We start from the raw sequence: 23,671 nt of genomic DNA, 5'->3' as shown, positions 1-23,671 counted from the left end.
TTCACAATATTGTGCAACCAATACCATTTTCTAGTTCCAGAAAATTTTTATTGTCTTAAAAGTAAAGTCAAGGGGCTTCCCTGGTGGCACATTGATTAAGAATGCGCCTGCCAATGCAGGGGACACGGGTTCAAGCCCTGGTCCGGGAAGACCCCACATGCCGCAGAGCAACTAAGCCCATGCACCACAACTACTGAGCCTGCACTCTAGAGCCCGTGAGCCACAACTACTGAGCCCACGTGCCACAACTACTGAAACCCACATGCCTAGAGCCTGTGTTCCACACCAAGAGAAGCAACCACAATGAGAACCCCACACACTGCAACCAAGAATAGCCCCCACTCCCTGCAACTAGAGAAAGCTCACTTGCAGCAACGAAGACCCAACGCAGCCAAAATTAAATAAAATTTTTAAAATATTATATAAAAAAGTAAAGTCTATACTCATTTATCAGTAGGTACTTACCACCCCTCAGCCCCATGGCTACCAACCAATCTGTTTTCCATTTCTATGGATTTATTTATTTTGGCTATTTCATATGAATGGAATCATAGACGATATGACTTTTGTGTCTGGCTTCTTTTGCTTAATAAGATGTTTTTAGCAAGTCATCCATATTATAGCATGTATCAATACATAATTCTTTTAATGGTTGAATAGTATTCCATTGTAAAGATAAATCATCTTTTGTCCTCCCATTCATCTCTTGATGAACATTTAGGTTATTTCCACCTTTTGACTCTTGTAAAAAGTGTTGCTATAAACAATTGAGTACAAATTATATTTTGAATAACTGTTTTTAATTCTTTGGCATGGATATACAGAAGTGGAATTCGTGGACCATAAGTTAACCTTATGTTTAGAGTGAAAGTTTTGTGAGGAATTACCAAACTATTTTCCATAGCAGCTAGACCGTTTCACATTCCCACCAATAACATAAGAGGTTTCCAATCTCTATATATCCTCATCAGCAGTTACTATTTCAAGTTTTAAAATTATAATCATTTAGTAGGTGAGAAATGGAACCTCATTGTTGTTTTGCATTTACTTAATAACTAACAATGTTGAGCATCTTTTCATGTGCTCGTTGGCCATTTGTGTATTTTCTACACAAAAATGTCTATGAAAATTCTTTGCCCATTTTTAAATTGGATTGTCTTTTTTTCCTTTAGTAAGAGTTTTAAAAATATATTCAGGATACTAATAAACCTCAGAAGATTAATGATTTGTAAGTATTTTCTCTCATTCTGTAGGTTGTCTTTTCACTTTCTTGATAGGGTCCTTTAATGAACAAGATATTTAATTTTGATGAACTTCAATTAATTTATTTTTTATCTTCTGTGCTTTTGCTTTTGGTGTCATATCTAAGATTCAATTGCCAAATCTAAGATGATTAGGAATCCTTCTTATCATTACTGCTGAGAATTTTATAACTTTAGCTGTTACATGTAGGCTTTTGTATATAATATGAGATAGGGGTCCACCTTCATTTTTTTTTTTTTTTTAATGTGGATATCCAGTTATCCCAGTACTTGTTTAGAGAATATTCTTTAGTTGTTCAGTGGTGTTGCACAATTGTCAAAAATCAATTGACCAAAGATGTATGGTTTTATTTCTAGACTCTTCATTCTGTTCGATTGATCTAAATGCCTATTCTTACACCAGTGACACATTGTTTCAATTGCTAATTTTTTCAGTGAGCTTTGAAATCAGAAAATTTGAGTTCTCAATTTGTACTTTTTTGAGATTGCTTTGTCTGTTTTTGGTCCCTTACAATTCCATATAAATATTAGGATGAGCTTTTCTATTCCAGCAAAAAGAGCAGTTGGGATTTTGATAGCAGTTGCCTTGAATCTGATGTTTGAGTAGTGTTGCCATCTTAACACAATTAAGTCTTCAAATCCTTGAATACAGAATGACTTTCCTATTATTTAGCTCTTATTTAATTTCTTTCAGCAATGTTATATTGTTTTCATTGTACAAGCCTTGCACCTACTTGGTTAAATTTACTTCTAAGTAGTTTATCTTTTTGATGCTATTGTAAATGGAATTATTTTTTTAATTTCAATTTCAGATTATTCATTCTTAGTGTAAATATATATATATATGTACAATTTTTGTGTGTGTGTGTGTGATGATCTCGTATCCTGACACTTGGCTGATTTTTTTATGAGTTTGGATAGTTAAACCTTACAGCCTTTCACCATTGGTATGATATCAACCGTGAGCTTTTCACGAATGCACTTTGTCCTGTTGAGGAAGTTGACTTCAATTCCTATTTTGCTGAGTGTTTTCTTTATGAATTGGTATTGCATTTTGTCAGGTATTTCCTCTGAATTGAGATAATAGTTTTTTTTCTTTAATCTATTAATGTAGTATAACATATTGATTGATTTTTATTGAAACTTTCTTCAATTCCTAGTATAAATTTCACTTGGTCATGATGTATAATCTTAAAATGCTTCTGGATTCAGTGTGCCATACTTGTTGAGTATTTTTGTATCTATATTCATAAAGTATATTTTTCTGTAATTTTATTGTTTATCTGGTTTTGGTGTCAGGGAAGTGCTAGCCTCAGAGAATGAGTTAAGAAGTGCTCTTCTATTTTTTTGGAGAAGTTTAAGTATAAATGGTGTCAATTATTCTTCTTTAAATGGTTGGTAGAGTTCACCATTGAAACCATTCCTTCTGGGCTTTTCTTCGTTGAGCTGTGCTAATTACTAATTAAAAATTTGTATTCTTATAGCTCTGTTCAGATTTTTTTATTTATTCTTGATCAGCGCTTGTAATTTTTGTGTTTCTAGGAATTTTTTCCATTTCACCAAGGCTATCTAATTTGTTTTTGTACACTTTGTCAGAGTATTATAATTGTTTTTATTTATATAATTGTCTGTAGTATATCCCATTTTCATTTCTGATTTAGTACATTGCGTCTTCTCTCTTTTTTTCTTTTTCAGTTTATCTAAAGATTTGTCAATTTTGTTGATCCTTTTAAAGAACCAACTTTTGTTTTCATTGATTCTCTCTATTGTTTTTCTATTCTCTGTTTTTTGTCTCTGCTCCAATGTTTTGTGATCCTCAGAAATCCTAAATTTTTTCATTGTTGTAGTTCACTCTTTGTAAAGTTCTGTGGATTTTGGCAAAATGCATAATGTCTCATAAATGCAATTAAAATATCATTGAGAATAGTTTTGCCACCCCCCAAAAATTCCCTTCTTCATTGATTTAATTTTTTTCCCTCTTGATACCCTGCCTATCACTGACCATTTCATTGTCTCTATAATTTTCTCCTTCTAGAATGCCATAAGTAGAATCATAGAATATGTCACTTTTTTCAAACTAGCTTGTTCCACTTATCAATATGCATTTAAGTAGTTTGATAGCATATTGTTTTTCACTGTTCAATAGTATTTCACTGCATGGATGTATCATAGTTTTTTTTATGCAACCATCTATTGAAGGACATCTTTCTGCTTCCAGTTTTTGGCAATTATACCTAAACCTACTATAAACATTGGTGTGTAGATGTTTTCAGACATAAGTTTTAAGTCAGTTGGATGAATAACTAATAATGTAACTGCTGGATCTTTTGGTAAGATTGTGTTAAGCTTTGCAAGAAACTGCCAAATTTTTACTAAATTAGGCCTTATTCTGGGCCCTAAAATAAATCTTAAAAAATGCATGTTCTCAGATCGTAGTAGAGTTAAATTAGAAATCAGTAACAGAAAAATGTCTGAAAAATATTCCAAATATTTGGAATCTACATAAGGCACATCAAAATAACTGATGGTCAAAGAAGAAATCAAAAAGAAAATTGGAAAATATTTTAAACTGAGTGGAAATGAAAATAATACAACATATACAAATTTATAGGAAACAGCTAAGTCAGTACTTAGAATAAAATTTAGGGTACAAAAAGTCTATTTTGAATAGTAAAATATCTAAAATTAATGAACCCATTCCCCATGAAGTAACTGAAAAACAGGAGCAAATGGGATATAAAGTAAGCAAGAGGGCTTCCCTGGTGGCGCAGTGGTTGAGAATCTGCCTGCCAATGCAGGGGACACGGGTTTGAGCCCTGGTCTGGGAAGATCCCACGTGCTGCGGAGCAGCTGGGCCCATGAGCCACAATTACTGAGCCTGCGCGTCTGGAGCCTGTGCTCCGCAACAAGAGAGGCCGCGATAGTGAGAGGCCCGCACACCGCGATGAAGAGTGGCCCCCGCTTGCCACAACTAGAGAAAGCCCTCGCACAGAAACGAAGACCCAACACAGCCATAAATAAATAAATAAATACTTAAAAAAAAAAAAGTAAGCAAGAAAAAATGAAAAGATGAGCATAAGACTAAAAATTAATAAAATAGAAAACAGAAAAACAATAGAAAAATAAGTAAAACTATTTATCTTTGAAAATATAAAAACATGTTGATGAGCCTCTAGTCAAACTACTCAGGGGGAAAAGAGAGAAGCAGAGACAGAGAGAGAGGGAGACAGAGAGAGGAGACAAAAATTAATAGTGGTTAAAACATCTAGGGGACTGCCTGGTGGTCCAGTGGTAAAGAATCTGCCTTCCAATGCAGGGGATGTGGGTTCGATCATTGGTCGGGGAACTAAGATCCCACATGTCGCGGGGCAACTAAACCCACGTGCCACAACCACTGAGCTCACGCACCTCAACAAGAGAGCCCGCATGCCACAAACTACAGAGCCCATGTGCTCTGGAACCTGTGTGCCACAACTACAGAGAGAAAACCTGCACGACATAACTAGAAAGAAGCTCACGTGCCACAACGAAAGATCCAGCACGCCTCAACGAAGACCCCATGTGCTGCAACTAAGACCCAACATAGCCAAAAAAATAAATAAAAATAAATAAATAAAATAAATATTTTTAAAAAGAGTTAAGGTTTAAAAATAATCTAGTAATGTGGTCAACTGGTAATTTTTTTATTCTAATCTCTTACATTCTGTTGAAGGTTAAGTAAAGTAGAAGTTATTTTGTACATTTCTTCTCAAATACTTCTAAGTAATAACAACGTAATAAATTGTTTAATTTTTGTAAAAATACCAATAATTTATTAATTCATTCAACCTATCCAGAGAGTGCTCTAGGCCCCAGATATACATAAATAAAATAAATAAATAGGTAGATAGATAAATATACAGTTGACTCTTGAACGACAAGGGGTTTGAACTACGTCAGTCCACTTATACTTGGAATTTTTTCAGTAAATATACAGTAAGTCCTCTATATTTGCAGGTTTCACATCTGAGGATGTGGAGGGCTGACTGTACTATGCCATTTCCACTGTCAATGAAAAAAAGTGTTTACATAATTTTATGACAAATCTACTCATTTTTAATACCCATCCTGATTGGCAAAACAGAAATTCCTTGATGTTTACATAGTAATTCTCAATGAAAATATTAGGAGATGGTTCTGTTTTATAAGGAGATAAGAAATTTTATTTAATTATCTATTTCTTCTATACAAATATATCTGATTTTATTTTATTTCTATCTTATGGGGAAAGCTGTGGTGAAGAATATATTTTTAGAAAGTAACACATTTGATTGAGGTCATTACTTTATTTCCATAGCATTATCAAAGTTGTCCATTATAATTCTTTTGATTTTCTTTTTACGTTAGCCATTAACTCATTATTACATATTTGGAGTATTTATGCATTTTTATTGAATTACTTAAAATTTTTAATCTATTCTTACAAAATATAATTTGGATTTTTTCTACCGTATATATCCCAATTTCTAATTTATTAATTTATTATTTTTAATTTTACATTCATTATGTGCTTTTTTTCCCTTAGGTTTATATAATTGTATTTTTAAAAATTCTTTAATTGGTTACATAAATCATTTACTTTGACTTTTGTTTTTTTAGTCAATAAGTATTTAATAGTATAACTTTTACTTTTCCATCGGGTTTTAGTTAATCCATACAGTTCAATATGTAGAATTTATTTTTAATTTCTCTTATATGATGTAGTAACTGGTACCTGAATAGCCCTCATGTGAAAGTAACATGCAAAATTAGGCAAATTGTATTTGAAAACACTTCTCAGGAATCATACATCAGTAATCTAACTGTAGTCCCTTTGAGAAGGGAAAAATCACAAGGTGAGCCCCAGGTTTGCCCTTGTTCTCATGGACACTTTCCCAGGCATGGCGTAGCAAGGTGATTCCAATGAGAGCATGGTGGACCTACTGAACTAAGTAGCAAAGAAATATGCCAAGTGAAGCAGTTAGAATCCATGGAGTGCAGCACTGGATGTGAGGAGCTGTGCATAGAAGGTGTTCTAGAAGTCCATGTGGAAGTCTTCTACAACTCTACAGCTTAATAACCATACTGAACAGGCACAAGACTAGACTATCCAAAAACTACTAGGGAGTTGAACGCTGAACAGAAGTACTAGAAGATGAGCAGTGCTGTATTAGAGTAGTGCCAGAGTAGACATATCTCCTTAACACCATATTATAGACAAACCTTGCAAACAGATTTGCCTTAGGAGTAAGAACAACACCATAGAAGTAAAAAAAAAAAAAAAATACTCCAGAAATTAAATAACACACTGCTAAATGATGTGTGTTTCAAAGACTAAGTCAAACTGGAGGTTAGAAAATATTTCAAATTGAATCATAAAAATACAACATATCAAAATTGTAGAGATTCACCTAAATTAGTACTCAGACGGAAATTTGTAGTTTTATTTGTTTTACTGAAATATACTGAATAGTTGATGCACTATATTATGCTTAGTTTCAGGTGTACTGCATAGTGATACAACATTTGCATACATTATGAAATGGTCAGCAATATAAGGCTAGTAACCATCTGTCCTCATAAAATGTTATTACAATATTATTGACCATATTCCTTATGCTGTATGTTACATCCCTGTGACTTACTTATTATTTAACTGGAGGTTTGTACCTCTTAATTCCCCTCACCTATTTTGCCTATAGGCAAAATTCCACTCACGCCCCTCCCCTCTGCCTACCACCCATCTGTTCTCTGTATCTGTGAGTCTGTTTTCATTTTGTTTTGTTTATTTGTTTTGTTCTTTTAGGATTACACATATAAGTGAGATCATATGGTATTTGTCTTTCTCTGCCTGGCATATTTCACTTAACAAAATACCCTCTGGATCCACCCATGTAGTCACAAATGGCAAGATTTTATTTTTTATGGCTGAGTAACATTTCACTGTATGTGTTTGTGCGTGTGTGTGTGTGTAATCACTTGGTCATTAGCCATTCATCTATCAATGGACACAGGTTGTTTCCCTACCTTGTGTATTATAAATAATACTACAATGAACATTGGTGTGCATATATTTTTTCAAATTAGTGTTTCTGTTTTTTCCAGGTAAATAACTAGATGTCAAATTGCTAGATCATATGGTAGCTCTATTTTGAATTTTTTGAGGGACATTCATACTGTTTTCCATAGCAGCTGTACCAATTTACAATCCCACCAACAGCACACAAGGGTTCCCTTTTCTCCATATCCTCACCAACACTTGTTATTTGTTGTCTTTTGCATGGCAGCCATCTGACAGGTGCAAGGTGGTATCTCAGTGATTTTGATTTGCATTCCCCTGATGACTAGTGACGTTGAGCATCTTTTCATGTGTCTCTTGGCCACCTGTATGCCTTCTTTGAGAAAATGTTTATTTATTTCCTCTACCCATTTTTAATCAGGTTGTTTGTCTTTTTGATGTTGAGTTGAAAAATAAATTAAATAGATAATCTACTATCAGTTAGTAATAGATGAGAAAACATTTTTATAGTGTTTAAGATGATTTCAAGTGATAGGGCAAGGTGTGGACTATCTATTTTTGTTGGTTTGGCCAAGGGAGACCTCTCTGCTGAAATGACCTATAAACAGTGTTTGAGTTTCTCAGGACTGCCATAACAAAGTACCATAAACTAGATGGTTTAAAATGACAGAAATTATTGTCTCACAGTTCTGGAAGCCAGAAGTCTAAAATCAAGGTGTCAGAAAGGCTATTTTCCTTCTGAGACTCTAGGTAGAATCCTCCCTTGCCTCCTTCTAGGTACTAGCAGTGCCACCAATCCTAGGCTTGAAGCTGCATCACTCCAATCTCTGTGTCGGTAACCACATCGTGTTCTCTATGTGTCTCTGTCTTTTCATATAACATTCTCCTTCTGTGTCGTCACATTGTTTTCTTAAAAGCACATCTGTCATATATGGTAAAATGCCCACCCTACTCCAGACTGACCGAATCTGAACTTAACTAATTACATCTGCAATGACCCTATTTCCAAATAAGGTCACATTCTGAGGTACTGGGACCTTTTGAGGTGAGGCTCAGTTAAACCCATAACAAACAACAAGCTGAAGTGCAATGGGAATTGAGCCAGAAGACCTAGAAGAAGAGCATTCCTAGTAGACATCATAGCCTCTAAAGCAGAAGCAAGCTGATGTGTACAAGTGGGGTCACCATTCATTCCAGTTTTCCCTGGGAAGTCATAGTTCATTCCTGTTGTCTCAGTATAAGTACTAATAGATTCCCATTTCATTTTCAAAATCTCAAATACTCCCTGGTGGACCACAAATTAAGTGTTCTCCTTATGTGTGAGGCAAAACAAGTTCAGTGTTGCTAAACAGAGTATGAGAGAGATTACTTTAGAGAGATGGGGAGCCAACCATATATTATTTTGTTTGCCCAGTTTAAGTCTTTGAATTTTATTTTGCATCACTTGGGAAGAGCTTTTTAGTTTTTTTAGGGTAAAATAGTATTTATTGAATTATAACACATAAAGGAATATGCAAAAATCATAAATATAGCTTACTAAATGGTTCAAAAATGAACATACCAATGTAATTACCAAAGCCAAGAGATGGAGCGTCACTGCCAATCTTAAAACTTCCCTTTACCATCTCTAGACATGTCTCCCCTTCCTCATCCAAACATCAAACACTTACTTGTTAATTTTAAACACATGGAACCAAACCATGTGCATCACTTGATGTTTGGATCTTTTACATTCAATATATGATTGGTAGATTAATGCAAAATAATGTATGTATGTACTTTACTGTTAATGGGGAATTTTGTCATTTCTAATATTTTAACTCCACCAGCTGTGGGAAACATTGGCACAGACTGCAGAGGTCTTCAGTAGCTAAGACTCTGGAGGTCCTGTGGGTGGCAGTGGTGGCTAGGACTGTTGGGATACTTGAAAGTAAAACTAAAATGCCTCGGAATCCTTGGAGGTGAACCTACATAAATGGTTCCATGATTATACACAATCAAATTTGAGCCTCTTTGCTGGGGTACTTTCTGAAGAATTTCATGTTGTTTGTTCTGACTCCATTATGGTCCTTTATAGTTGTCACGTTTCATGGTTCTTGAAAAGGATCTACCAGCTTCCTCTTAATTGTTTCCCATTCAGAATCTTCATTGTATTTGAAAGCACCCTTAAGCTTGAACTTCCCCACATTTTGTTTCAACTAAAGTAAGTTCCTTCAGGGAGAGCTTTGGAGTTCCCTGTCCTTATGAACTTTCTGCCTTCTGTGTTTGAAAATCACTGAGCCACACTGTTCCTGATCTAGAAATGGGAATATGGCTTATTTTCTTTTCTCTTAAAATGACCTCCTTCTTTAAAAGTAAGGGCTAGGCTGGAATGGTAACATCTAGTTTTCTCAATCTGACCTTCCTGGTATGGAATCTCTACCACTTGAGCAAGCTGGATAAGAGTAATCAGGGTTCCAATATCCTTGGGTGTGCCTGGAGTAGAGACTCTATCCTATGAGTGGGAGATGGGTGGAAGAAGGGAGACCCTGATCTCATAGCCATAGCTTCCAGGTTATACTCTGTGACCCTGAACGGGGAAATGAGAAATGCTTGTGGCCTGCCTCTCCTGGTGAGATACTATATTCCTTGTCTAGGAGCTGAAGTAAGATGGAGCCCAATTGTCTGGATGTATTTGTTCAAGTTGCACTTCTGTCACATAGGCGTCACATAGGGGAGCAGGTGGAACAAGGAGGATTGAGTCGTAGCTCAAGTGCTAAAGACTCTCACTGTTCTTTTTCATATGTATAAGATTTGGTAGACTTTCTTAAATGCGTGTTTCTTAACTTATAGTATACTCTTAGGAGAATTTTCAGACTTTAAATGGTTATTTTAAAAATAATTTTCAGTTGTAGTTGTTTTGCTGGGGAATAGGTACACTTCTGTACTTAGACTCTTTAGGTTGCTATTCTGGAAGTGGAATGAATACCTTATATTCATTAATCCCTGGCACCTGGTAGAGTATATCTTTCCACCTGTTCTTACTCTTCAAGTGTAATTTCCTATTTGGTTCTTGGCCAAATAAGTATTAGAATCAGTTACACAATGACAACTGAAGAAGATTTTGTGTCAATAAGAAAAAATCAGGAGAAATAAAGAGCAGAAATCAGTAAAATAGATAAAATACAAAAATAGAGAAAAACATGAAAAGTTTTTCATTGAAAAGAACTCAAAATAAAAAGAAAAGTTTTCCTAATACAAGGCTATTTGCAAGATGTTATTGTAGTTAACTGCTACCTAAATGCCAAGAAGCTGTTAACTTCTTAGAGTTGTTTAAAAAAAGGAAAGAACAGACCATGTCCAGCTCTTCATTTCATATTTAGTATACTATTGACTTTGTAAATTCTAAAAGACAATGCAAAAAGGATATATGTAGACCTATTTCACTTATAAATTACAATGAAAAACAAATTCTAGATGCAGCATTATACAATTGAAACCACAATTTATTTTTTTAAATGGACAAAATGAAGTCTGCTATATATATCAAGGATGTAACGATGACTTATCAAAATATCTGTAAATATAAAGCAATATATTAATAAATTAATGGAGAAAACTATTTGATTTTTTCAAGAGATAAAGAAAAGGTGATGAATCTAAAACACTGTTTGCATAAAATTACTTGTCAGACTAGCATAGAAATGAATTCCTTTAATTACTTAAAATAATATACCAAAAAATTCGATAAAATATAAAGAAAAAACTATATATGTATGATAAGCTGTTTCTGTTACTTATTCCATAGTAGAAATAAACAAGAGCCGTTTATTAAGTTTTATGAGTCCATAGATCACTTGAGCAAGTACTGTTTGGCTGATCTCAGTTGGACCCATTGTATTTCAGTGGTTAGCTATATATGTCTGGCTGGAGACTGGCTGTTCTAGGAAGACCTCTGATACATATCTGGCACTTGGCTGGCTGGCTGCGGGGTTAAGTGGTATGATCAGACAATGTATTTCTCAGGATCCAGCACAATAGCCAAAACCTTTTACCATGGCAGCAGCAGGTTTCCAAGAGAGTGAGAAGAAGCATGCCAAGCTTTTTGAAGCTTACATTTGGAAGTGGTACAACAGTATTTCTACTACATGCTATTGGCAAAAGCAAATCATAAAGCCAGTGCAGAAATTTAGAATGAGGAAATAAACTCAATCTCATCATAAGAGAAGCTGAAAAGTAACATTGTTAAAGATATAGACGCAAAGTGGGCTCAGAAGTCAGAGACATTTTTGTAATCAATCTACTAAAGAAACAAGAAATAAAACTGTCATTGTTGGTAATTGATCCAAGCATCTACAAAAGTAAAAAACTATGAATACATAATACAGATCATTCTTTTGTGAAGGAAACAGATACAAGTGATGATAATGTGTACATTCAACAAATGTACCTGAGGTCCATAGTAAATACATACATATATACATACATACAAGTATATGTAAGTCTTTTTAATTAAACTTTTTATTTTGGAATGAGAAAAGTTAGAATGTTATACAGAGATTTTTTGAATACCCATCATCAAGTTTCCCACATGATTAACACCGTACGTTACCATGGTATATTTATCAAGTTAAGAAATTGATATTGTTATATCACTATTAACTAAGCTCCAGATTTTATTTGGATTTCACCTGTTTTTCCATTAATGTCTTCTTTCTTTTCCAGGATCGCATCCAAGATACCACATTGTATTTAGTTGTCAGATCCCCCCATCTCCCCCGATGTGTGACATTTTCCCCTTTCCTATTTTCCGTGATCTTTATAATGTTGAGAAATGTGGACCAGGTATAGAAGTCATAATCTAGGTTTTTCTTTCTCTTTTCATATTATTAGACTGAAGTTACAAGTTTTCTTGGAAAGAATAAAACAGGTTATGTGCTCTGTTCACATTTGTCTGGGAGAGGTACCTGACATACGCATGATATATTGATGATGTTAACCAACATTACTCACTTGTTCAAGTGTTTGCCAAGTTTATCCACTGTAGTTACTACTTTTAAGTCATAAATTGACATTTAAAAAATATTTATTTATTTATTTGGCTGCGCTGGGTCTTAAGTTGCAGCATGTGGGATCTTCGTTGCAGCACGCAGGGTCTTTTGTTGTGGTACACAGGCTCTTCGTTGTGGTGCGCGGGCTCCAGAGTTTGCGGGCTCAGTAGTTGTGGCACGCAGGCTTAGTTGCCCTGCGGCATGTGGGATCTTAGTTCCCTGACCAGGGATCAAACCTGCGTCCCCTGCATTGAAAGATGGATTCTTAACCACTGGACCATCAGGGAAGTCCCATAAATTACAATATTTTAGAAATAAAGAATGTATAGCTTCCTATGATTGCCTAAAAATATTAATATATTAATATAGCCAAAATGTAAAATAAATTTATACTCAAATATATTTAAATACACAAAATAACAGATTTACAAAAGCATATAAATTATTTAAGTAAATGTAATCTTTAATTCATCTACTGGAAAACAATGATGTTCTAATTATCTTTAAAACAGATTACTGAATTTTATATTGTATTCATTTGAAATACCAGGACGGTACTTTTAACTTATTGGCACAGGTGTGAAAGCAAATTCAAATATATTTATTTCTATGTCTATGTCTATATCTATAACTATATCTATATCTATATCTATGAACAGATGGTGGAAACAATTTAATAAAGAAATAAGCATGCTAATCCTTTGAATTTGCTTATATGTGTTTAAAGATAAAAGCTGCTTTATAAAAAAGAGTTTAACCTGAGAGGTAATATCATAGGCCAAATTAAACCAAATTGAAGACTTTAAAAGAGGATAGGGAGTAGAGCTAGTTTCTGTAGTTTTTCTAATGAAAGGAGGATTTCAGTATTAGCTATAGGAAAAAGTTGCAACAAAGTTAAATTTTATCTGACATAAAGTTACTTAATCTTTAATATTGGATGGGACATAATGTATTGAAATACAGATATGGAAGATCAGGTAGAGAGGGTGGTTTTGAAATTATATCTGGAAAAGGACAATCAACAGTGTAAGTTTCCCTAGAACTTGGCAAGTGATGGAATTCAGAACTGAGGAGAAGTTATTTAGATATTAAACAGAACAGTCCTCCACTTTAAAATAAAGAAAGAAAGAATGAATGAAAAGTTAGAAAATCTGTAATTTAAATAATAGAGTACTTGGATACCATGTTATTTAATGCAAAAAAAAAGTTTACAGTGGTTTGCAACTTACTGACATAAAATACTGACATTTTAAAAATAAATTAAATAAAAAATGTGCCTCTTCATCTATATTAATGTTTTTGACATTTTATTATTTTATAATTCATATAAGCCACTATTTCTTGTATCACACATTTTCTATTGGTTTTCTTATTCTGGAATTCATTCTTGATTAATTTCTTTGTAAAAAATGTGCAGAAGTGTTATCTGTCTGCATGCACAGGTATAAGAAAATACATATCGTTTCCATACTTGACATATATTTTTTGCTCAAAATTTGAAGGCATTTCTCAATTGTCTTATAGCATCCAATATTATAAATGATAATTCTACTGAAAATGGGGATTATCATTATTATATATAGGTGGCACATTCACTGTATCTATCCAAACACCACAAAAAACTTCAAGGTTTAGAAATTTTGCCGAATAAAAAATTATTACATTTGCATACTTATTATAGGTAATTTTTATTAAATTTCGTGTATTGGTAATTAATTTTTTTATCTAATATGAAAAATTAATTGTATGAAAATTCAAACCACTAAATTTGTTAAATGAATATATATTTATATTAATTAAAATATTTTAATTATTATAAATATACTTATATTGTTTTAATTAATATAAATATATTTATTTTCATTGTAATTTGTTTCTATTTATTTTCAATTGAGTAGACAATTTCATGCATATATATTTTTAAAACATGTACATGTTCTCATAAGCAAATTGCTAGAAACTTTTGGTATTATTATTCAACTGATTCACTGACAATCTTAACTGAACACCAAATAAATAAGACAGCTAAAAGAATATCTACAGGGAATGATATTTAGAGTCCACATTTAACAAGTCTTATTACTCAGATTGGTAAAAAATGTAAGCATAATGAGCCTAGTAAATTAATGATGAAAAAAAGTAAAAGAAACTAATGGATTCAAAGAATATTATAGATCACAACATGTTATTTCCAGACTATTAAACATGCCCATGATGAACAATTGCAGGTGGTTAAAATCTCCATGACTTCATAAAGCATTAATTAAACACTGAATGTCAGAAGAAAATCACTAACAGTGTCTCTCAAAGTAAGGTGCATGACCACCTGTATCTGAATCCCTCCTAGGAGACTGCTAAAATTGTAAATTCATGTCCATTATCTGAGATTTAATGAATTGAAATATTAAACAGAGGTGTCTGGAAATCTGACTATATAATTAATATCCCAGATAATTCCATGCACATTACTAGATAAGGCACAGTGCATTCAGGAAGAGAGACTGGCAAAAAAAAAAAAAAAAAGGCTTCATATTCATTTTGATGGTTAATTTTATGTGTCAGACTTGGCTGGGCCCCAATGCCCAGAAAAGTGGTCAAATTTTATTATGCTAGATGTTTCTTTAAGGGTATTTTTGGGTGAGATTAACATTGAGATTGTGGTTTTTGATTAAAGCAGATTGCCCTCCATAATGTAAGTGGGCCTCATCTAATCAGCTGAAGGCCTGAATGGAACAAAAGACTGAACAAGAGAGAAACCTGCCAGCAGATGGTCTTGAGCCTTGAACTCCAATGTCAGTTCTTCCCTGGTTTTCCATCCTGCTGATTTTGGACTTGCCAACTTCCATAATCACATGACCTAATTCCTTAAAATAAATAAATAAATATATATTATAAATAAATTATAAATTATATGTATATAATTAGTCAATTATTATATATATATATAATTAGTCAATTATATATATATATATATATATATATATATCCTATTGGTTCTTTTCCTCTGGAGAACCTTGACTAATACACCCATGATGTACCAAATGATTGGCCTTCAGAATTTATATTTACCTCACATTAACTTATATTCTGTAGATTAGGACCCAAAGGAGTCTGAATTTAGACACATCCCCAGCCGCAGGCAGAATTAGAAGGCAGAGCTGCCCCTAACATTTCGTGCCCAAATTCCTGATCCTGGTTCCTTCTAGCCTTGTTTTATCCTTCCTATAAAAGCCCTTTTATGCCTAATATTTAAGATGCTTTCAGATCTTTTGGTTGGTGCATTCTTATTAAAATAGTCGTCTCAAATAAAATCTTTTATTAATTCCAGATTTGGTTTGATTTATTGATACATATTACAAATGTTTTTAAATGACTTTTTAAAATAGCAATCAGAATCTAACAAAATTTATACAAGGTTTATATGAGGACAATTACAAACCTCCGATGAACTAAATCAACAAAAAAAATAAATAGAAAGATATTCCATTTTTATGAATAGGAAGATTCCATATTGTCAAGATGTCAGTTCTGCCCAGCTTGATCTATAGACTCAGTGCTGTCACAATCAAAATCTCTGCAGTTCGTTTTGCAGATATTGACAAACACATTCTAAATTTTATATGGAAAGACAAAAGACCCAGAATAATCAACACAGTACTGAAGGAGAAGAACAAGGTTGAAGGACTAACACTACCTGAGTTCAAGACTTACTATAAAGCTACAGTACTTAAGACACTAGTATTGGTGAAAGAATAGACATATAGATCCATAGAACAGAAAAAAGAGTCCAGAAACAGACCTGTGTAAATATAGTCAGCTGATCTTCGACAGAGGAGCAAAGGCAAGGCAATACAGTGGAAAAGAGAATCATTTCCACGAATGATGCTGGAACAACTGGATAATCACATGCAAAATAAGTAAATAAATAAATAAAATAAAATAAATGCAGATCTTACACCCTTTACAGAAGTTACTCAAAATATATTACAGATCTATATGCTAAATGCAAAACTGTAACACTCCTAGAAGATAATACAGGAGAAACCCTAAACGATCTTGGGCATGGGGATGACTTTTTAGAACAACACCAAGGGCATAATCCATGAAAGAAATAATTAATAAGCTGTAATTCATTATTATTAAAAACATCTGCTCTGCATTATACAATGTCAAGAGAATGAAGGGAAGAGCCACAGACTGGGAGAAATATTTTCGAAGACATATTTGATAAAGGATTGTTATCCACAATATAAAAAGAACTCTTAAAACTCAACAATAAGAAAACAACCCATTCAACAAAATGAGACAAAAACTTTGACACTTCACCAAGGAATATATACAGATGGCAAAAAAGCTCATGAAAATATGTTCCACATCATATGTCATTAGGGAAAAGGGAATTAAAATAACAGTGAAATACCACTAAATTCCTATTAGAATAGCCAGCGTCCAGGACACTAACAACACTAAATGCTGGTGAGAACGTGGAGCAACAGGAACTTTCATTCATTGCAGGCGGGAATGCAAAATGACACAGCCACTCTGGAAGATAGTTTTGCGGTTTCCTACAAAACTAAACATTCTTACCGTATAATCCAGCAATCGTGCTCCTTTGTATTTACCCAAAGTAGCTGAAAATTTATGTCCACACAAAAACCTGCACATGGATGTCTATAACAGCTTTATAACTGCCAAACTTGGAAGTAATCAAGGTGCCCTTCACTAGGTGAATAGATAAATAAATTGTGATACATCTACACAATAGAATATTATTCTGGTCTGAAAAGTAAAGAACTATGAAGCCACCAACAGACATGGAGAACCTTAAATGCATATCACTAAGCAAGCAAAAGAGGCCAATCTGAAAAGGCTACATTCTATTATATTCCAACTATATGACAGTCTTGAAAAGGCAAAACTAGGGAGTAAAACAATCAGTGGTTGCCAGGATGAGGGTGGGGGAATGAATAAGTAGAACAGAGACTTTTTAGGGCAGTGAAAATACTCTGTATGATATTATAATGGTGAATACATGTCATTATATTGTACATTTGTCCAGACCCATAGAATGTACAATAGCCAGTCTGAATTTTAATGTAAACTACGGATTTGGATGATTATGACATGTCGATGTAAATTCATTGATTATAACTAATGTACCACTCTGGTGGGGGATGCTGATAATGGGAGAGGCTATGCATGTCTGGGGTCAGGAGGTATATAGGAAATTTTAGTATCTTCCCCTTAAGTTTGCTGTGAACCTGAAACTACTCTTAAAAACAAAATCTTAAAAAAATAGCTATCAGAATGTAAAATACCACCTAATGTGATATCAGGCGAACTGCAGAAGGTGTTTTGAGTAACAGAAAGAAAAGAATGCTAAGATTATTGTCTTGGGAGTAAATAGTTCCACATGTTGATAAGTGACATATTCCATATTTCTATGTCAAACATTTAGCGATAAGCATTAAAAGAGAGAGACGATGCATGGTTTTCAATGAGCAATAGGAATAAAAATATACAACTTTAGCCAATCAAATAATGAGTTTGTTAATAAATCTCTACATTGCCCTTACAATTTGGCAAAATGAAGTAGAAAACTTTAACAGATTTACAAGAAAAACAAAATATCAAAACACTCCTGACATATGCATGAAAGATCAAATAAGTATTTAATAAATTGGGATTTATCACATTTATAAATAATTTCAGGTTAACATTAACAGCAAAAACAAATATGTACTAGAAATTTCCCAATTCACTTTATAAACCAACATCAACCAGGGAATGTTAATACAAAAAAACAAGAAATGAACTCTTCTCACTTATCAAAATTTTAGGCTGAATCATGTGAAATTGCCAATTTTATAGATCAAATAATTGAGTGCCAGTAATTTCAAATGTTTCATTTTATATAGGTACAGATTTTAGCTAAAGATAATGAGATACATACTAGCATCATACTTTTAATTACGTCTATTGAAAGAATTCAGTATGTGCCAACTTTAAAATATATCAGTATACTTTACTATAAAAGATAAAAAAATCATAGAACAATCTTTATAGATGCTGATAACAATAGCAAACAGTTATATGGTATGCCAAAAAATAATGACTTAGATTAGGAGAGACTTTATTTTAAAAGACTTATTTGCAATACATTAGGGAGAACAGTATGACCTCAGGATTGCAAGTATCTCAGAATCAAACAGAGAAAAGGTTATCTCTTGCAGGTAGAGGTAAGCAGAATTAGCAGGAACTTTGTGGGGAGTAAGGTAAGCAGGTTGGGAGAGTAGGTGGCAAAATCAAGTGCTTCAGCAGGAAATGCTTTTCTGGTGGTCAGCAGATTCTTCAAATGAGCTGCTGCAGGGATGGGGGCATGCTATGCACCCTGGTTAGTGCTTGCTTAAACTTAAGGTAAACCAAAGTTTAGGACCTATGAGGAGGAGAGAAGCCTGACTAAAGTTATTCAAGCCAATCCAGTGGGTAAGTAATGGCCAATCATAAGTCCTTGGTCCAGTACTTCCTATGTACCAGGCACTGTCCTATATTATTAATAAATATGAGTTTAATCAATAAAGTTCAAATTCTGCAGGGAAAAAATTACGGTGAATCCTATTCACAAATTCACAAATCTCCACAAAGTAATGTGTCAAAAACAGGTCATTGGGCCACACTTCACTTCAGAAAAGAAGTAGGGCAGGTAGTGATGCACAAGAGCTGGTAGGTGGAGAACTGGAAAGAATTGTTGAGCATCACGATCGATTACCTTGTGTATACTTTCTGTACAAATCTTAGATGATCTGTAAACTGTCCTAATAGGGGAATGGGGAGTATATCTCAGGAGTAAATTACCCTAAAAATTAGAAATGTGAAAAGAAGGAGGCTAAACACAGTTCTATTATAAAAATGATCATGATCACACTACTTCGCACAACACATCAATTAATTGTCGTTATTCCAGGCCACATAGTAGACAGGGAACTTCTGTGGCAATGGTCACACAATGTAGACTATATGGGTGTGCAAGAGGTTGCTCTTTCATATTTTACACACTTATTTTGATTTTGCACTAGTCCTCTTAGAGAGGTCACCTACATGTGACAATTTGTGAAATTTTAATAATGGAAACAATCTGTTAACTAGATAAGTATATATTCTTTGATGCATATATAATCTCTGATATTAAGGGAACGACACATACATTGTTTAATTCAATTCTAGCAATATACAGTTAACCCTTGACCAACAGGGGTTTGAACTGTGCAGGTCCACTTATACTTGGATTTTTTCAATAAATACCTGCAGTACTACAGAATCCTCAGTTGGTTGAATCCCGAGTGTGGAACTGTGGATTGGGAGGGCCAGCTCTGGAACTTGAGCCTACTATGATTTTGGTATCCATGGGGGCTCCTGGAACCAATCTCCCATTGATACCGAGGTACGACTGTGTATTTTTTATAACATGGGAACTATTTTCTCATAGACCAATATGGATTACATAAATGTAAACTTATAAAAGTGAATGTGCTGTGTTGGAAGAAAAAAGACACATGTATAGTATGCATATATTCTATATGAAGTACTAAATGCATACAGGCAAGTAAACTTTAAAATGTTTGTGCATAGAACTTAATAAAAGGAGAAAAACATTGTGTCATATCCTTCTTGCTATTTATGTTTGAATCAGTTACGGCAGTTTTTAAATAGTGTAGAGATAATTGAAATACACTTTATATAGGAACTTACTGATATTAAAGTAATTCATATTATTAAAAAAAAAAACTCTCCTTAACAAAAAAATTAGAGTGGTTATTGAGAAAATATACAAAGATGTTTTCTCAATTTTGAGTACTCCTGTTACAACATCTACTGGTAGCTTTTGAGAATGCTATCCATCTCCTCAAAAATCAATTCACTTTTTCTAAAGTATGTTACAATTTTTTATTGAGAAAAAATATTTCAAAATTCACTCTTTATTTACTGAATCATTACTACGTAATAAATTTCTAAAATCATGTTGTCCTCTCTGTCCTTTAAATACTACTTGCTTTGGCAATCACAATATGTGTTGGAAAAGTAATAGTGTCCCAATCTCTTTGAGTTTAGAAATCATGCAGGTAAAAGTAATGCTAATTAGTAATTACAATTAATTGGTTAGAAATCAATTCTTTATGAAAAGTCCTCTATGAATATACCATGTGTGATATTATTTACTATCATAGATATTATAGTTGTTTATTTAACTTTTCTCATTCTTTTTTTCTTTGCTTGTTTATATTTTTATTTCATCAAGATTAAGTAATTATGTGTAAAAAGGGAGACCATAATTTGTTGGTGAGTGTGTTTGCTTGCTCAAGCTGCCATAACAAAATACCATATACTGGGTGACTTGAACAACAAAATCTATTTTCTCACAGTTCTGGAGCCTAGAAGTCCAGGATCAAGGTGCCAGAAGGGTTGGTTTCTAGTGAGACTTCTCTTCCTGGCTTGCAGACATACTCTCATTGTGTCCACACATAGCCTTTCCTCTGTGCATGTGCACTTCTGGTGTTCTTCCTCTCTTTATAAGGAAACCAGTTCTTTGGGATCAGGACCACACTAATGGTCCTCATTTAACCTTAATTGCCTCCTTAACGGCCATATCTCCAAATACAGTCATATTGGGGCTTTCAGCTTCCACGTGAATGTTGGGGCACACAATTCAGTCCGTAACAGTGGGGGTGTGAACTGATACTACTTTTATACAAAGCAGTCCTGCAATATGTACCATTTGCTTGAAGGCTGTTATCCCTGTATCTAGTCACTTACTTAGAGGAGTCTAATCTAATAAGTGTGGAACACTGAATATGCTTTTGCTCACGAATGTGTTCATCACAGTATCCTTAGAACATGAGACTTAAGCAATGCCTCCTAAATGTTTTCAGACTGAGGCACATATAGATAATTATAATACTGTACAATGCTCTAGGGTTAATAGACACGGCTGTTACCAGCAAAAGGTCCCGTATGTCCAGAGCCCACCCAGGGGCTGGAGCACCAAGAGGATCTGTACTTTGGCTCATATGTGACCCATTTGTGGTAACTGTTGACACTGGGTACACTGAGAAGTTCTGACAAAAAGAGACAGATTATGAGAATAGTTACTGGGGAGAACCTGATATATTACATTAATGTATCCTTTACTTGGGAAAAAAACAAGATAGAGAGCAGACAGACTGATGAAAGATGAAAAATGTGCTACCATTTATGTCTCTAACTCAAAAATTTTTTTCTGATTATTTATTAAAATATTTTAAAGCCTTTGAAATCATTTCAGTAAAGTTTATTATAATAGAAAAAAACACATGTAAAACTAAATTTTAAAGTTTTATTTGTATAAGCAACATATACAGAATTGTGGCTGTAATGAAACATGCCATAATATTGAGCATTTGCCCCAGGAGTAGGAATATAAAGATAATTTTGTTCTTATTACTTATTCATTGTTTTCTGTCTCCACCAAAATAAATGGGGTTTATTTAATAATAAATAAATCATAATGTTTAATTTTTGCATATTACCTTTGCTATAGACTGAATCGTGTCCCCCATAATTTAGATGTCAAAGCCCTGACATCACATGTGTGTTGGAGATAAGGCCTTTAAGAAGATGATCAAGGTTGAATGAGCTCATAAGGGTGGAGTCCTGATTTGATAATAAAAATGCTCTTATAAGACGAGGAAGAGACACCAGAGCTCTCTCTGCCATGTGAGGACACAGCAAGAAGAACGCTGTTTGAAATCCAGGAAGAGTACTTCACCAGACCAGATATAGACACCCTGATCTTGGACTTAGTCTCCAGAACTGTGAGGAAATAAATTTCTGTTATTTAAGCCTCCTGGTCTGTGGTATTTTGTTATGGCCACCTGAGCTGACTAATACAACTTTATGACTTCATAAATATCTCATAGCTTTTTTATAATACACACACACATATAATTGTATATAATTTAAATAAAATATTAGTATTCTAGGAGGTATTTTATTCATAAGACTATGTGGTTTTCAAGCTCCTAGGACTCTTGAGAAACCTAAAAATATCGATAATTGCCTCGTACATTTTTGAAATCTTTCAGCGGTAATTTATGGTAATTACCGCTGCTTTCTCAGAAGTTGACACAAAAGGTTATGCCTTTGTGACACTGTCACATTGTCAAAGCTCTGCATTTGCCTGACATGGTTCTGAAATTACTTTGTCTCCTGAACTATGTGAGTTATATGTCTGAGGCCGGCATTTTCAGACCTAGATTGGTCCTAATCTACGGGCAGGTTATGAGCCTGGGGTAAACCTAATTCTTACCCTGAGAAGAGTGGAGACAGCTTCTCAGGAGTCATTCTATCTATAGCTTCCACTTTTACCTTTTACCCAGTCTTGGTCGCTGAACTCTTCTCTTGGTTGTTTGGTTGTTTATTTGGTCATTGGGTTTTGCTTCTGGTCCCTTATAATCTCATATTTGCATTTTGTCATGATTGACTAGTCTTTTATGACTTAATCACAAGCTCACAATGCCAGAATTTTAAATGCTCTCATTGCTCCCAGTGTATTCACATCACCTTAGACCAAACCATCTTCCTGTTTCAGTACTTAATACCTGATTTCTAAAGTCTAAGTTCAAAACCTGTAAAATTGTGCTGTTTCACTTAACACTCTGGGCATCTGGGCTTGAACATAATATTATAACAGAAGATTAAACCTAAACATATTCTTTAAAAATAGCCTATTCAATGTAGTCATTTTATATGTGGGAAAATTAAGAAGTGATTTGGCCAAATTTACACAAGAAGTGTATTAGTTTCCTATTTTTTCTGTAACAAATTTCCACAAATTTAGTGGCTTAAAACAACACAAATTTATTGTTATACAGTTCTGTAAGTGATAAATCCAAAATAAGCTTCACTGGGCTAAAGTCAAGCGTCAGCTGATCTGCTTCCTTCTGGAGGCTCTAGGGGAGAGTCCATGTCCTTGCCTTTTCCAGATTCTAGAGGAGGCTTGCATTTTGAGATCGTTTTGCATTGTGGGACTGGGATTGTGCTGTGCAGTGGCATCATTCCAACCTCTGCTCATAAGCAAATGCAGTTAACAAACAAGCAAAATGTGTCATCACCTGCTTATGGTTTTCTGTAATAGCTACAGTGAAAACAACAGAGAGTGTTGGGGTGGATCCTGAATGTTGGGTCATGCTTGGATCCTAGCAGTTCAGAGCATCAGCCTCTAGCTTCAGAGCCACTACTAAAGGGAAAAATTGAGTTGAAATATCAGATAGTGAAGAAGAATTAGAATGATGTTCAAAAGAATGGGG

The sequence above is a fragment of the Balaenoptera physalus genome (genome assembly GCF_965194825.1).
Source record: "Balaenoptera physalus genome assembly, chromosome: 3".
Lineage (NCBI taxonomy): Eukaryota > Metazoa > Chordata > Mammalia > Artiodactyla > Balaenopteridae > Balaenoptera > Balaenoptera physalus.
Note: the sequence above shows the minus strand (reverse complement) of the source record.